Source organism: Diplotaxodon limnothrissa, linkage group LG22 (assembly GCF_057381915.1).
Source record: "Diplotaxodon limnothrissa isolate DT_005_m linkage group LG22, D_limnothrissa_male_GT1.1, whole genome shotgun sequence".
In the NCBI taxonomy this organism is placed as follows: domain Eukaryota; kingdom Metazoa; phylum Chordata; class Actinopteri; order Cichliformes; family Cichlidae; genus Diplotaxodon; species Diplotaxodon limnothrissa.
In genome coordinates this window covers 8126542-8142483 of record NC_140616.1, presented here as the reverse complement: position 1 = coordinate 8142483, position 15942 = coordinate 8126542, and the positions used below count along the sequence as shown (strand labels likewise).

Genomic DNA, 15942 nt, shown 5'->3' with positions numbered 1-15942 from the left:
AATGAAATATCTACTTTGCAAGTATTGCAAGATGCCCTGTTGTCATCCGTTCTCGTAAAGTATAATCAAACTTTTGAGCGTTTGAGCCGCTTAGGTACCATGTTTCCTGCCAGGTAAATGACGCTCCGCAACGTGGTGACGTCATTCGGGGCGACTGGAATCGATAAGGGAATCGTTTGCAAAAATGGCAAACAATTCCAGCCAGCAGGCCACAGCCAGGCTCAGCAGGCCACAGCCAGGCTCCACCATCAGCCAGCAGGCCACAGCCAGGCTCCACCATCAGCCAGTAGGCCACAGCCAGGCTCCACCATCAGCCAGCAGGCCACAGCCAGCAGACCCAGCCAGGCTCCACCATCAGCCAGCAGGCCACAGCCAGGCTCCACCATCAGCCATCAGGCCACAGCCAGGCTCCACCATCAGCCAGCAGGCCACAGCCAGGCTCAGCAGGCCACAGCCAGGCTCCACCATCAGCCAGCAGGCCACAGCCAGGCTCCACCATCAGCCAGTAGGCCACAGCCAGGCTCCACCATCAGCCAGCAGGCCACAGCCAGCAGACCCAGCCAGGCTCCACCATCAGCCAGCAGGGCACAGCCAGGCTCCACCATCAGCCAGCAGGCCACAGCCAGGCTCCACCATCAGCCAGCAGGCCTAGCCAGGCGCCATCATCAGAAATTCCGCTTCCGGGTCCCTCGTGGTGGCCGCCTCGTGCTCTCGCTTCAGTATGCCACCCAAGAAAGGCCCAACACCAGAGGAGGTTGAGGACATTAAAACCTCCCTCGGAGCGCTGTGCGGAGACGTGGCCGCAGTCAGGGCACAGCAGGAGCTGCTTCTGGGGCTTCTGGAGGAGGTAAAACAGCTACGCCTCCAAAATGCCGAGAAGGACAGACGGATCATGGATCTCGAGCGGCGGGTGGATGAGCTGGAGCAGTACACCCGTACGAACGACGTGGTCATCAGCGGTATTAAAATCAAGCCGCGCTCGTACGCGCGCGCGGTGGCCGGGAACGTCGGGGAGCCCAGCGACGAGGAGACCCGCTCGGTAGAGCAACAGGTGGCGTCCTTCCTCCAAAGCAAGGGGATAGAGATGGACCTGGAGCACATAGAAGCATGTCACTCACTGCCCAGGAGGAGTGACAGACCGCCGGCCGTCATTATGAGATTTGTCAATCGGAAGAACAAGGTCGCACTGCTGAAACAAGGACGCAAACTGAAAGGCACGGACGTTTTCATTAATGAGCATCTGACACGAAAAAACGCAGACATCGCGAGGAAGGCAAGGCAACTGAAGAAGAACGGTAAAATACAACATACATGGGTAACAAACTGTAAGATTTTCATTAAGCTAAACGGGACACCAGAAGAGGCAAAAGTACTGATAGTGAGGAACATGGAGGATCTGGACAAGTATAACTGACACCAATGTATCAATTACACCAGGAAATGACATGGACACGTTGAAATTAGTTCTTCAACAGAAAGTAATTGATCTAGATTGTGAATATAAGGAGCATAATATAATAGATCCAGAAATAGATTCTGAAAGTAACTTTCTCTCTTCTTTTGTTAAAAATTGTAATTATTTCACTCAGGAACAATATGAAAAAGAAATTAACCTAGACGGGAAGCTCTCATTAATTCACTTTAACAGCAGAAGTATGTACTCTAATCTTGATTTCATTAAGGACTATTTGCAACAATTTTCTCGCCCCTTTAGTGTTATAGCCATCACTGAAACTTGGTTCAATGTCGATAAAGGAATAGATTTTTGTTTGAATGGATATGATTTAAAATACATGAATAGATTAAATAAGGCGGGCGGCGGGGTTGCTATATATGTTCATAACTCTATAAAATATAATGTTGTAACAACTATGTCTATGGCTATTGATGGAATTTTGGAATGTTTGACTATTGAGATTATGAATGACAAAAAGAGAAATGTTATAATAAGTTGTATATATCGGACACCCAGTTCAAGTATTGACACTTTTAATGAATGGATAGAAAAAACGTTTGCTTCGGTGAACCAAAAATTACTATTTATCTGTGGTGATTTTAACATTGATTTGCTAAATCCAACAAGGTTAAAAGCCATTGATGACTTTACTGACACAATGTACAGCTTATCACTATATCCAACAATAACAAAGCCAAGCAGAATAACATCACATAGCGCCACTATTATTGACAATATTTTTACTAATGTCATGGATTTCCAAATTAATAGTGGCCTGCTTGTCTGTGATATAACTGACCACTTACCAGTTTTTACTTTGTGTGACTGTGATTTAAAAAAAAAATAGATACCAAGATCATGATAGCAAAGCGAACAATAAATGAAGAAGCAATTCATGCCTTCAATTTCGATTTAGCACAACAAGATTGGAGTTCGGTGTATGAAGAGTCAGATGTGGACAAGGCTTATGATAATTTTCTAGATATTTTTACTATGTGGTACAATAAACATTGTCCTGTAAACGAACACATGACAAAGAAAAAAAAGATAAAAAGTCCTTGGCTCACAAAAGGAATTATTAATGCTTGCAAAAAGAAAAACAATCTGTATAAACAGTTTATCAAAGTAAAAACAAAAGAAGTGGAACAAAGATATAAAGCATATAGAAATAAATTGACTGATATTATAAGAACGAGCAAACAACTTTATTATAGAAGAAGATTATATGAAAATAAAAACAATATAAAAGGAACTTGGGATGTGTTAAACAACTTAATTAAACAAGGATCTTCTGGAACATCATATCCTGAATATTTTACTGATGCAAATGGTGAAAATCACAACATGAGTAATATTGTCGATGGGTTCAATAAATTCTTCATAAATGTTGGCCCTGAACTAGCAGCGGACATCCCGTGTCATAAAAATGAAAATATCAGTAATATAAAATCAAATCCCTTTTCACTGTTCCTCTCAGCTACAAATGAGCAAGAAGTAATAAATATCACATTAAAATGTAAAAGTAAGTCTTCAATGGATTATCATGACATAAATATGTCTGTAGTTAAACAGGTTATTCTGAATATTGCTAGTCCCTTAACATATATCTGTAATTTATCATTTCAGTCCGGTTGTTTTCCAAAAAAAATGAAAATTGCGAAAGTAATACCACTATATAAAAGTAATGACAAACACAGTTTTACCAATTATAGGCCTATTTCTCTACTGCCTCAATTCTCAAAAATTCTAGAAAAACTTTTTAATTCAAGATTAGAAAAATTCCTTGAAAAACATCAAATAATAAATGTTGGTCAGTATGGTTTCAGAACGCAAAGAACCACTTCAATGGCGATAATTGAGGCAGTAGAAGAAATTACTGATACACTGGATAAAAATAAATATGCAGTTGGTATTTTTGTTGACCTCAAAAAGGCCTTCGACACAATCAATCACTCAATTTTACTGGATAAATTGGAAAGATATGGTATTCGAGGGAAAGCTGGTAACTGGTTAAAAAGTTACCTAACAGGTCGGGAACAATATGTTAGCATAGGGCATTACCATTCAGAGAAACTTGGTATTACATGTGGTGTTCCCCAAGGGTCAGTGTTGGGACCAAAACTTTTCAATGTATACATAAATGATATTTTTGATGTTTCTCAAGTACTTAAACTCATACTGTTCGCAGATGACACCAACATATTTTTCAGTAGCGATGATTATACTGATCTTGTAATGACTGTAAACAGGGAGCTAAAATTAATTAAAAAATGGATGGACATAAATAAATTATCATTAAATATAAATAAAACTAAAGCAATGTTTTTTGGTAATTTAAAATATAATATAGAATTACCAATTATCATTGAAGGTGTACCAATTGATAATGTGAGTGAAAACAAATTTTTGGGAGTTATAATTGATAACAAAATTTCATGGAAACCCCACGTCAGACACATAAAAACCAAAATTTCTAGAAGCCTCGCAGTTTTGAACAAAGTGAAACAATTCCTTGATAAAGATGCACTTCGTACTCTGTACTGTACCCTGGTTCTTCCATATCTTACATATTGTGTGGAAGTGTGGGGAAATACATATAAAAATACAACTAATCCATTAGTCACAGTACAGAAACGAGCACTGCGTATTATTCACAAGGCTGGTTATCTAGATCATACTCACAAATTCTTTCTTCAGGCAAAGTTACTTAAATTCCAGGATCTGGTTAATTACAATACATCCATAATTTTGTATAAAGCTTTTACTAAACTTTTACCGGCAAATTTACAAACTAGATTTGAAATTCGAGAAAAGGTTTATAATGTGAGAGGCTTTGGAGAATTCAAATTACCCAGAACTCGAACAACCCGTAAAGGCTTTTGTGTGTCTGTATGTGGTGTGAAAATCTGGAACAGTCTGAGTTTACAATTGAAACAATGCAAAAATATTCATAGATTTAAATTTCTCTACAAACAGTTGGTCTGGTCACAGTATACTCAATGATGGGTTTTAGTGTGCTCTGTAATGTCTGTCCTCTTACCATTGCTGGTATGGATTCCAAAATAAAAAAAATAAAATAAAGTGTGCGTATGTATGTACATATATGTACTTGTGTGTGTAGATATATATGTATGTATATGTATGTGTGTTTGTTACTTGTAGTTATTACTGCCTGTTACCTGTGGTAATGCAATTTATAATTTATATATTCTGTATTCAGTTATGAAGGCTCTAATTGTTGGTTGCGAGCTGCCGCTTAGATGCTTGTATCTGCCCGGGGCTGTTGATGGGTCTGTATGCAATGATGGGCGTAGCTGCGGGAAGTTTTTTTTTTTTTTTTGTTGATGAGTGAGTATAGGGGTTTTCTTCGTCCCACTCCTTTTTCAGGCAAGTTTTGTTTTTTGTTTTGTGTATTTTATGTTCAATATAGGTATTTGTTGTGCCTGAAAATGAATAAATAAATGAAATGAATGAAATGAAATGAAATGAAGGAATTGAAACAGTGGGAACCGGTTCTTAACAAGAACCGGTTTTCGATACCCATCCCTAGTCTGGATAGCCCTGACCACCACCTAACATATAATAATGTCATGAAAGCATCATTTTAAAAAGGGCTATGCAAACATGGCCAATAACTTTCATTCTAATGATGTGCAAAATGATTTGGGCACAAAACAAATTTTGCTGTTAGAAAACTTGCAGACTTCACTAAATACAGTGTAGACCCTCTAAATTAAGTTTGGGGGATGTGATCTTTCAAGAAATGCAGACCAAACTGTTGTTGTTTGTGTACTTACACAGCATGTCTTGTAGAATTAACTGGAGTCAACAGCAACAGCATAGTGCAGTCATATCTCAAATCTAATAACAGAAGACAGGAAAAGATCAGTGAAGAAACAACTTCCCCAAACCAAAGCACAAATAAAACAATAAGTGAAACAGGCTGATCTAAAGTATGATTAAGTTCAGCCTGATTAATATAAATGTCACTGAAAATTGCTAATATATTGGAAAACCATAATACTTACCACTGAGTTGATGTCTTTCTGTCCAATAGCAGGAGTGCTGGTCCTGAGCCTCAAAGACAGTAAGAAGCAAGCAGAGGGAGAAAAAACAGAAAAAAATGAAACTGATTTGATCCTTAATGGCTGTGCAATCATTGTAACATATAGTTTGCTTATGTTGTTAAATAAAGTCTAGATTTGACATTAGATATAGATGCCACAGATGTTCAAAAGCTGCCACAAAGCATGAAAAAATGGACGTCTCCGGAAATGTCGGAGCATTTTTGCAAATATGTGACATGCCATGATGGCACCGGTTCTGACATAAACGGTAGTAACCAGACCGAAAATCAGCGCACATTTCGGTGCTTTATTTCGGTGCTTTTTTTTCCTGAGATTTCATACACTTTGGATTCTAGCCAATCATTTTACCTTTCCGAGGATAGTAGGCGGGCCCAGGTACGTACGTTCTTTTAGAGCAGAGCTACAGATTAAAAATGCCCAAGGCGAAGCGGTCAAAGTCTGGCTGTACTTCACAGCAAAAGATGCAAACTCAGCAGCCTGCAACAAGTGCTTTAAGGTGATACTGTGCAAAGGAGGTAACTTCTCAAATCTGAGGAAACACCTGGCGACATATAGCATTTTGTTAAAAGCCGAGAAATGCGCCGTATTTTATAGCTTGCTGCGAGACCTCACACCGAGCACATCTACTGCGGGTGGGTTGCCTGTTATCAGACCCGGAGTTAGCAGCATCCCCCCAAAAACCCAGAGAGTAGAGTCCTGCCAGTGTAGCAGAAATGATGACGGATGATGATGGCAGCAGCAGCCATTCTTCTCTGCGTGAGTAGCTTAATGTTGTTCGTGTGTAAGCTAACCACGTTATTAAATTAATGCATGTAAGGTGAACTAGCAAACACTGTCGTAGTTACATGCGGCTGTCTTCTTGTTTGATGGCAGATACTCCCTTCACCCTGGCCAAAAGGTTAAAATGACCAAAGAAAAAGTGGAAAACAGCTAAACGTGAGAGGTTTTTGGACAAAGTTTGTGTTTTTTCCATTGATTAAGCACTGCTTCCAGCCAAGAGTGATACCATAAATCCCCTATAGCTGCAGAAAAGGCTAACATTGTTATCTTTTTACAAAAAACAGCTGAACATGAGAGGTTTTTGGACCAATTTTGTGTTCTCCATATTGACCGGCCCTTGGTACTTGGTACTGGTATCGGATAAAACCTAAATGATACCCATCCCTACAAATGCGATCCTCCTTTTCCCCAGACTACCCTTTCTGGGTCACAAAATAACCTTTTAAGATATATATTTAAGAATATCTACTTAATTCATCAAAATATCACATATTTGCAAAAGTGCTCCCACATTTTCGGAGAGCTCTGTTATCCACCAGCGCGATAGCTGACCGGGAGGTCAAGGCTTCTGCGAGCACAGGTAACTGCTGGCGTATCGTTTTCAACCCCCCTGCGGACTTTTGCTACTCAGGTTAAACATGATGCATATAGTTAGATATATATATAGTAAGATTTGGGGAAACCTGCAGTCAGCTGAGACTGAAGAAGTCACTTGGATGAGTGACGAAACGTTTCTCCCACAAAACGCTACGTCCAGATGAACAGAATCAACTTTTGGAGATATAGTTAGTTAGTTAGGGCTATGGATTGAAAATACACCCCACCCCCAGCGGCTGCACCCCCCGAAGAATTTTGTCTGGGCTCACTTTTTTTATTTAAAAAAAAATCAACAGAAAATTTCACAAACAACACATTTGTACCTTTCAATTGTGTCTGTTTGTGCGTCATGCAAATAAACCTTTGAAATGAATGAAATGACACTAATATTTCACTAGTGTTGTAACATCACATGTCGTTAGTGTAGTCTGCCTGTGTCTTTTCTCTGCGAACAAACATTTTAGAGTTGGTTGTTATATACAGTCTGTATAAGTGTGGTTAATCTAACGAACATTTGTAAGGAGATGGCAGTTACTGTGAATGTACAGCAGGTGATCAGTAATAAACAGTCAGATAATGACTCTGACAATCTCATTCAATCTTGCAGACTGAATGCACCTTCTGTGGAAAGTGGTACCACACAGTGTGTGTGGACTTCCCCTGTGCAGAAGGCGACTACAAATGTTGTGGGTGCTAAATAAACAGAAAAAAGTGATCCCTGTTGTCTTTGCTTACTGATTGTTTTCCACATTGCTGGGATTGCATCTTTCAACATATTTGTGGGTAGATTTGGATGTACCAGGGGTAAGTGCAGCCACTCAGCCTCTACTCAATGTCATCATAGCAGCAGGTGCAGATGTGTCACAAGTTAATCTAGTAGTAGGCTATGGTACTTGGCCACAGGTGGCAGCAGTGGACTGACCTCCATTGGAGACTGCTCCAGCTGCTGTGTGATAGTGGATCTGCTACAAATTGAAGATCATATGCAAGTTTTGGAAATGAACCCTTGTATTATGTTGAAGAACAAAAAAATGACATTGATTTTGTTGCGGGTCATTTTGACCCGTACTGTGTAAATCCACTCAGAATTGTCAAAAAACTGCAATAAAACAATAGCACCTTTATTTTCGATTAGATAAACATGTAGAACACAGACATACAACAGTTAGACTTTCCATAACTATTTTAGGAACAATTTGGTTTTTCGTTCTTACAAACACATTTCTTTTGAACTTGCCCAACGTTCTCAGTTTTTCAATGCTCAACATTTTCTATTTTGTCCACATGATGGACAGAATGTAACTGTGTGCTTTCTGCAGATGTACTTCTTGCATTTCTCACAAAAAGTGCTTGTTTTCAAACAGGAACCTTCCTAACTAAGATTTAAAACAAAAGATTTCTGCGTCTCCTCCAGTCTCACAAACAGATGACAAACCAAGTGACACACCTGAGTCACTGACTTTCTTAAATCCACTCACTCTCACTGGCTCTGTTTATTACTAATCACTGTGTAACTGCTGTGAATTCACAGTAACTGCCGTCTCCTTACAAATGTTCATTAGATTAACCACACTTATACAGACTGTATATAACTACCAACTCTCCAGCCATGTTGATGGATTGCCTATATTGGCTGGAAATATTAATTTCCAGGGAAAAGACACAGGCAGACGATGCTTACAGGATGTGATGTGACAACACTAATGAAATATTGATGTGTCATATTTGTCCAAGGTGTATTTCATTGTTATGGGAAAAGAGAATATTAAAATCATGATGACCAATTGGAGTGGTGATTTCTATGACTTTGTGTATATAATTTGGAATTTTGTACAAATGTAGGCCAATATACGGTGGCCCTGAGAGGCCAAACGGACTGCAACTTCAGAAAACACTTGCAAAAAGGAAAACGCTGCAAAAAGAAAGACGCTGCACTGCAACTTCAAGAAAAACGCTGCACTGCAAAAAGAAAAATGCTACAAAAAGAAAGACGCTGCAAAAAGAAAAGCGCTGCAAAAGCACACAAAGCACAACGGAAATAGGAAAAAAGACAACGGAAATGTTCCTGGGGAGACAATAACCCGACGGACCAGTTGCACGAACCAAAACATGCTAACCAGTGCGCTAGGACTGGGACACACTTCAAAGAAGTGGAGGAGAGGTAAATGTGTTGTAATCTCATGATTCTAATAATACTACAGATATCTGGAATATACATTCAAAGATAATTCTAACAAACATAATGTTTAATGTAGCCTTAGAAATGAAGCTTTTTTAAACTCGAGAACAAATACTAATAAGTCAAAGTCATTAAGGAATATTGCAGTTAATGTGTTCAGGTTTTAATTTGGCATTGTGTCTTCATCAGGCAATGTATTGTCCATATTGTGGAATCCAGCTAGTGGGGCAAATTGGAGTTTTTTGTGGGTCCTGTGGAACTAACATTCAAGTTTTAGCACCTTTTATAGAGAATGGTAAGCACTTCACTTTCCTAAGTTCTAGTATTTATTGCTCACCTTTTAATTGCTTCATAATGACTTATATACACCACAGTAGCTTCAGTAGTGAATGTTAAACTTTTTTTGGGGGGGGGGGATTATTATTCATATGCCATTCCAAAGTACTATATTCATTTCCTTATTCTAAGGTTTTTGTATTGATAAAGACTCTGTATGCCAAGATAAATCAGAATTCCAAAAGCGCAAAGGCATGAACTGCTAGGTACTAAGAACTGTATTCTGGTTTAAGCCTGCCACCGGTTCTACAGCATAATTTTAAAAACTAGTTTATGACTTAATAGGGCATATGTACACAGTGACGAAATTCTTCTAACTTCTCTTATTTTGCTCATTTTGAGTTGTCAGCATAGAGGTCTTAATGAGAGTGATAAGTCCTGAATCCTGGTCCATGTTCTTTGAGCTTTTGCTGGCCTTTATTTAAGCACACATCAAGAAGATTAAATACTTGAGTCATGTTTATTGAGACTTGTTTCAGATGTGGTATTTTTTTAAAAAAAACACTTATTAAGTGCATTTATGGATTCCTGCGGTCGTAATTATCTTTTCATGTTTTCTCTTCAACATTAGGCCCAGTCTCAGTCACAGACATCATCACTAAGTATTTCTCTGAGGGCCATACATATGAAGTGATCCTGGATTTTCTTGAAAACAAGCATAATATTTGTATGAGTCTGAGAACATTAAAGAGGAGGCTAAAAGATGCTGGAATGACTAGAAGGACTGACTTTACTCCCACTGACATTGTCATTTCCACTGTTACACAAGAACTGAGAGGCTCAGGTCAGCTTCTGGGTTACAGATCCATGTGTCAGACACTGCGACAAAAGTATAATCTGAAAGTTAAAAGAAATGATGTAATGCACATACTCTCAAGACTAGATCCATATGGTGTTAAGCGTCGCTGTAAACGCAGGTTTGTTCGAAGAGGATATTTTTCAGAAGGACTAAATCAAGTGTGGCATGTGGATGGTTATGATAAGCTGAAGCCCTTTGGTGTTGCTATTAGTGCATGTGTCGATGGATTTTCAAGGAAAGTTATGTGGCTCAGCTGTGGCAGCTCAAATAATGACCCAGGTATCATTGCAAAATATTATATGGAGTGCTTGTCACGGTTTGGTCAACTTCCAGCATGCCTTCGTACAGACTGTGGCACAGAAAATGGCACAATGGCAGCCATTCACTGTGCTTTAAGATCAGACCATGGAGATGAACTTGCAGGAGCCCACAGTCATATGTATGGTACCTCAACTACAAATCAACGGATTGAAAGTTGGTGGTCTTCGTTCAGAAAGCAAAGGTACATGGCTTTTAAAATATATTCTGAAACTAAAATTGAATGGTTCTGAAGGTGTTTCGTGGTCAGCGATATACTTTTTTTTTTGTGGGTGGGGCTTTATACTCAAATATTAAATTACAGTCACAAACAAACAAAGAAAAACATAGTCACCTACACATTTTTCTCATGTGATGCACAACTGCTTCAAAAAATATAATAAATGGTTTGGTATACCAGTGACATTTGTTTGTATTAAAACAACACACTCAAAAGGAAAATCCTACTCAGACATTCCACAAAGTCCTAAAAAGGAACTATAAAAAACAACAAACAAACTGACATTCAACATTTTAATAAATTTTTATAAATCCTAGAGGCAATGGCATCAGTAAAGATTGATGTATTTAAAATTGAGTAAAATTTATTCAAATTTGTGTGCCTACGTAGTACCAAACTAACATCTAGATCAAATAGTTTACCTGTAGGGAGTCATATAAATAAAAGAACAAGGGATTCTTCAAATTTGAGAACTGTAATATGAGTAATATAAGAACATTGATCCAACATGACAGAAATTTGTTAGAGGAGGTCATTCGTTTCAGACATTTCTTCGACTTTGTGTGCCAAAAAAAAAATACTGATGTTTTCACTAGTTTTTGGATTTCTGTGTGGTATCTAACAAGTGATAACAGCTTCAGTGTTCATGTAGAAACAAAATAGTACATTTATATGGACAGATCTGTATATTACAACTTTTCTTAAGTTCAACCGCCAAATGTAGGAATAACAGAAGGATTAATCATTTTGTTAAATTTTGTTATTTGTGTGAAGTTGCTTTTGTTTTCCTGCAGTGCATTGATGAAACACTTCAAAACATGAATAAGCTTTTCTTTGAACGAAATTGCGCACATTTCAATATTCTTAAGATTACGACTTTTTTTTAAAGAGGACAATTACATTGAATCACTTGTGTTATTAAATTTTATATGCCTTGTCATTCCACCATTAGAACTCAGTTCTGGATTGAACTCTTCAGTGACCTGAGGGAGAGGCATCTTTTCAACGGCAGTCATGAACATAAATGCCTTCTACGATATGTCTTCCTCAATGTCTTGCAAAAAGAGCTTGACGAGTACAGAGATCTCTGGAACACTCACACCATCCGACCTGTGCGCCAATCTTGTTGTCCATCTGGTAAACCAGAAGCCATGTATCACCTGCCTCATAGGTATGTATTTAGTCCATGGATTTTATTTCATAGTTTTACTAAAAATTTTCTTCCTCAGTATAGTGTATTGTATGTGCAGGATACCTGTCCAGCTTGCTGTTATTAAACCTTTTGTTCATTTATAAAATGGTTTAGGAACAGTCCATCCCTTATGTGCACTCTTTTCTTTCTTGACCCAACCACTTGAGTTAAGTAAGCAGTATGTCATTTAGGTTTAACAATTTGCCCTAACTGTTACTCACAGCAGGTATTACACACACTTTAGCAATTGAATAGTGTGTTTTGTTTTTTTCACCTTTTTGCTGAATAGAAATTAAAGCTGCCACTTGTGTTTTGCCATTAGTTCTGTTCTCTGACTTCATGCACTTACGTTTTATTTTTATATTTTTTTCCAAAAAAAAAATGTTAGACAATCATATTTTAACTTTGGATCACATCTTGGCTAAAAATGACAAATGTAGATATATGCATAATTAAGATTCTTTAAAATCACAATTTCCAGAACTGACTTTTAATTATAAGATTGACTTTGCGCTTTTGCTGTAACCTTGAAAGATAGTACCTGGAGAAGTGACTGAATTTGTTCATTTTTCTGACTGACCTAAGGTATGGTGGAAGAGAGTGTGGATTCCAAGTGCCTCAAGAAATCCTGCACCAGTTTGATGACATTCTACCTGCTCAGTACAGTCTATGTGGGGACGACAATCTCCAGGTTCATTTCACAAACTTGGAAAGACAGAGTGAGCTCCCTCGACCAGTCAACTGGACTACTGCAGTTGAAAATTATATAACACTCAAAAATATGACTGGACTTTAGAAGTCAATGTAAAATCATCTGCTAGATGTGAGTACAATTACCACTGACACTAATTCTCACAAACCAACTTTAATGAGTATTGAAAAAAATAGTACCATAGTTTTTATATAAATAGTTTCACTACCGTCAACTTTTCAGTGTGTACGCTTTCTACCTGAAGAAATCAAAAGACCATACTGTACAAAATAACTTGTTCCTTTTAATTAGGTGTTGTAACAAACACATTGATTAATTTGGAGATCTGTTTTACAAACAAAGGTTTACAAAAGCATTCAGCGAGACCTGTATTTATGTGGGTTTTTCTTTTTTTAACTCCAAGAACAACTTGCATATCTTACAAAAAAATGTAATCAAACACAGAAGTGTTTGATTAAATAAAGCCTTTTAACTGAATTTATCAGATTTTTTTCCCTGTGTTATTATACTAGCGTGTCTCAGTACATTAGAATACTTCAGAAATGTTTTATTTTGTTACATTGGCAATTTCTTAACACAGTGAAATATGTCTAACTTGTTCAATTGCCCCACTATGATACTATGCTTTTGAAATTCCAAAACCTGATTGAACTTTCTGCGATGCATTAAACTTTATGTGATTTACAGAAATTATTAGAAACAAAATTTTCAGATTTTAAAATCACAAACTTCAAATGTTTGCTAAAACCATAAATGTGGCTTAAAAGCAAAAGGACTTGGACCTTAGGGAAGCCCAAACCCAGGAGAGTTCTGGATGCCATAATCCATGGCTTCTTGGAAGTCCTCATAACTGTGTAACACTGGGATTTTGATAGTATTTGCACAGACATCTGCTACAGGGAAGCGTGAAGTGGTCTGGAAAAGAAGTTGTGGCTTTGGCTGAATTGCTGCAGGAGGAATTTCTCTCAGTCCAGTTGCAAACATAAGGATGTCTTCAAGAGACAGACTTCCATTTCTCTCTGAAAATGTAAAGAGAATAAAAGTTATTTCTAATGATAATAAACAGGAAAAAGGGGCCATTACACTTTGCTGACATAAATGTACTCATTTCAACATTTTCAACCAAATTTAATACCTTCTACAGAAAGCAGATAGTCTTGCCAGTAGCTTAGTACTCTTGTCTCCTCTTGACGCCTAGAGCTGCCAGGTGGACCAAATTGCACATGGAAGATGTTCTCAAGAAGATCAGCTGTCAGCCTGGTCTCAGTGTAGCACATGAATGAGAAGAAGAGTGAAGGATGCTGTTCCAGGGCGTTTAGAAAATCCAGTGTTGCTAGACCCTTTCTGAAACTAGAAAACAGTCTAATTTTTAATAAAATGTTTAATGTTATTTGTGCAAGAAAGCAAAACTTCACATCGGAAACTACTGTGTTAAGAAAGTAACCAACATTCTTATCTAGCTAAGACACTCATCCTGCTACAAAAAAAAAGTCCTCCTGAAAAAGGTCTTGCATTTAGAATATGTTTTTTCCATCCTTTAAATTTCACAGGAATAAAAAAAAGTAACAATTTATTCTTCTGAAAAGATTTCGTTAAATGGGCACATAATAGTCTGAATTCTATACCTTTGGATGGAAAGATGGTTTCGGTAGATGAAGTACCACTGAATGTAATCCGCTACTACCTTCTTCTTATCCTCCAGTGTCCTCATGAATCGACAGCATGAATCGGAGCATGCTTGAGTGTTTTTCTGAGATTACTCGGAGCTCACTTAGAGATGTTGCATTCTTTATCTAAAGAGAAAAATATATATTACACACACATACACATGCACAAGTGACATCCTTCGCATGCTGTCTATTAATGTGCGATGTAACAGTCTTGGATTACACAATCCGTAATCATTTCAGGCATCAGTTAGTTACCAAGATTATGTTAAGTGGATAACTAAAACTAAAAATTTGAATTTATTGGTGTTTGTCATAATCATAACATCATAAATTTACCTCTAGTAGAGCCTTCTTGATTTCTTCATCTGGTATATCATCAATTGGTGCCTCGAATGTCTTGTCTTTTCCAACAAGGTACATAAAGAAGTTTGGAGATAAACAACATGGCCCTGGACCACCATGAACAATGGAAACTGCAATCATTCTTCCAACGTAGAAATATTCATTTTCATCTGCAGCTAAAGATAAAGACGATTCATTATAATAAAGTAATTTTGACCATGGAAAAAAATGTGAAAAAAATAGATACAGGCACTGTTTTTGCTGCAGTGGTTATTATTATATTTACATGCTTCCATCTCCCTTTTCTGCTAGGTGAGAACTCATACTTTTCCACTTTCCTTTTCCTCACTCCCTGGCTCACAGAAACTTCACGTGTATGGCAGTCCATTCTCCCTGCAGCACGGACTACATGAGGGCACATCCTTTATCGCTATGCCTGTAATACTCTGCCTATTGCCTTCATATTAAATAATTTTTTGAACAATAATTATTGAAAATATTTTGAAAACATTATACTGCCGCAAGTAGAGGTGGCATGGGGTGCGAAACTGAGACACAGGCATTAGAGCCTTTTAATGCTTGTTTTGTTTGGGTTTCCACCAGAGTGGAATTAACAAAAAATAGAGAGGGCATAGCCTAACATACGAAATAGGAAAATAATGATGTGTAATCTATTTATTTCAACAAAAAAACTGTATTCTGAATACCACCTATTTATCTGTAGTATTATTAGAATCATGAGATTACAACACATTTACCTCTCCTCCACTTCTTTGAAGTGTATCCCAGTCCGAGCGCACTGGTTAGCATGTTTTGGTTCGTGCAACTGGTCCGTCGGGTTATTGTCTCCCCAGGAACATTTCCGTTATCTTTTTTCCTATTTCCGTTGTGCTTTTGCAGCGCTTTTCTTTTTGCAGCGTTTTTCTTTTTGCAGTGCAGCGTTTTTCTTGAAGTTGCAGTGCAGCGTCTTTCTTTTTGCAGCGTTTTCCTTTTTGCAGCATTTTTCTTTTTGCATGTGTTTTCTGAAGTTGCAGTCCGTTTGGCCTCTCAGGGCCACCGTACCAATAAGGAATATATGATATCATTTCATTCTTTTCAAAGGTTTATTTGCATGACGCACAAACAGACACAATTGAAAGGTACAAATGTGTTGTGCATGAAACGAATTCAGACGTGCTACAGATGTTTGTCACAGGTTGATCTGGCTGTAGGCTGTGGCACTTGGCCAGAGGTGGCGCTGGTTGACTCGAGTC

General features: G+C 38.0%; 1 pseudogene across 1 annotated transcript; it reads right to left on the bottom strand.

Annotated features, from left to right (window-relative positions):
• Nucleotides 1-13108: 13108 nt before the first annotated feature.
• On the bottom strand, nucleotides 13109-14985 carry LOC146609340 (G2/M phase-specific E3 ubiquitin-protein ligase-like; annotated as a pseudogene). Its single transcript, XR_014905089.1, has 5 exons — nucleotides 14976-14985; nucleotides 14684-14865; nucleotides 14303-14470; nucleotides 13813-14027; nucleotides 13109-13696 (listed from the first exon to the last, which is right to left on the bottom strand). The product of XR_014905089.1 is annotated as a G2/M phase-specific E3 ubiquitin-protein ligase-like (transcript).
• Between the last annotated feature and the right edge of the window lie 957 nt (nucleotides 14986-15942).